This window comes from Wasmannia auropunctata, unplaced genomic scaffold, assembly GCF_000956235.1.
Source record: "Wasmannia auropunctata unplaced genomic scaffold, wasmannia.A_1.0 LD335907.1, whole genome shotgun sequence".
Lineage (NCBI taxonomy): Eukaryota > Metazoa > Arthropoda > Insecta > Hymenoptera > Formicidae > Wasmannia > Wasmannia auropunctata.
In genome coordinates this window covers 51,859-53,292 of record NW_012026983.1, presented here as the reverse complement: position 1 = coordinate 53,292, position 1,434 = coordinate 51,859, and the positions used below count along the sequence as shown (strand labels likewise).

Below are 1,434 nucleotides of genomic sequence, written 5' to 3'. Positions count from 1 at the left end.
ATTAATAAAAACCGTTTACATAATTAAAATGATATTAAAAAATACTGTTCATATTATCATGGAAGTTAAGACAGAGAAAACAGATGGAATAAGATTATACATACAAATGTTTTATTTTGTTATTATAATATAAAGAAAGGGAATATATTACAATGTTTATAACGTAATGTAAAAAAAGGAACATATTACAATGTTTATAAATGTGTAAAACGCTAAAAGTAGGCACCAATCTGACACACTATTTGAATACAAGTGCGAATATGCACCACAACGAACTTGCGAAATTTTCACGGTGCGAATTCGCACTCTTGTACCATTTGAAGGTTAATTAAAAATGAAATATCGTGTATAATACTTCTTAATTTTCATGGAAATCTATCTCATTATCATGATGTAATGATGAAATATTACAAAAGTGTTAATTCTGAAATGGAGCAAATAATAAAATATCTTAATCTTCAAATGGTACAATAGTGCGAATTCGCACCGCGAAAATTTTCGAATTGCTGAAATTTGCACAGAGATATATGTCGCGACTATTCGCCGGCTAGTTGCAGCACCAGTGTTCTATTAGTGGGTGCTCGAAAGAAGTGTACCATTTGAAGATTAAAATACAAGCGTCCAGCAAAAATTAAATAACAAATAATAATTGTTCGGACTTGAAACGCATTATTAGGTGAGCTGGAATAGAAAGTTCTCATTTAATATATACAGGTTATTGCGATAAATAATATCATATGCCTCGGTGGTCGAGCTGGTTAAGACGCCCGCTCCGGAAAATCGGGATGTCCCAGGTTCAAATTCTGGCTGAGGTAATATTTTTCGCAATAAGTTCTTTTCAGTATTTTAAGATGCTTATAAGCATCGATTGATTAGGAAGATCAATATATTTCTATTCCAGCCTCAGCTAATAATTGCGTTTCAAATTCGAATATTTAATCGGCGCGCTACAGTTTAACGGCTGTACATGGAGTTCAGAAAAATTCATATAGAATTTATTAGGCATCTAAGATCCAGCCGTGACCGCGAAAAAGCGCTTTCGAAGTTAGTTAAATAATAAATATATAAATAAATAAATAAAAAAAGAAGATACTAGATTGTTAATGATACATTTATAAGCGGATGATTTTTCCCATTTTGTGAAATATAAGTCGATGCGATGTTCTTACAAATGATCCGATGACTTTACGGATTGCGACGATAAAAGTGAACTCGTTACACTAAGAAAAAAAAATTTGTTGAAAAACGCAAAATTTGTTTCATCTTACCAAAATACATATTTAGTTCGATATGTTTAACTAAACGTTATTACGATGACACAAAATAATTTGTTACTATTATAAACAAAATACTATTTTTTAACTAAACTACTTTGTTTCAACAAAAATTTATCGTATTTAACTTAACCGTTTGATTAAAAAGATCGGAAGAGCA

The 1,434-nt window shown here is 30.6% G+C and overlaps 1 protein-coding gene and 1 non-coding gene across 2 annotated transcripts in view; one reads left to right on the top strand and one right to left on the bottom strand.

The window, feature by feature from the left end:
- LOC105455206 (midasin-like) overlaps positions 1-1,434 on the bottom strand; it is a 22,469-nt gene that overhangs the window by 18,405 nt on the left and 2,630 nt on the right. The gene's annotated exons all lie outside the window — the stretch shown is intronic.
- On the top strand, positions 740-815 carry Trnap-cgg. Its single transcript has one exon. It is a non-coding gene; the product is annotated as a tRNA-Pro (tRNA).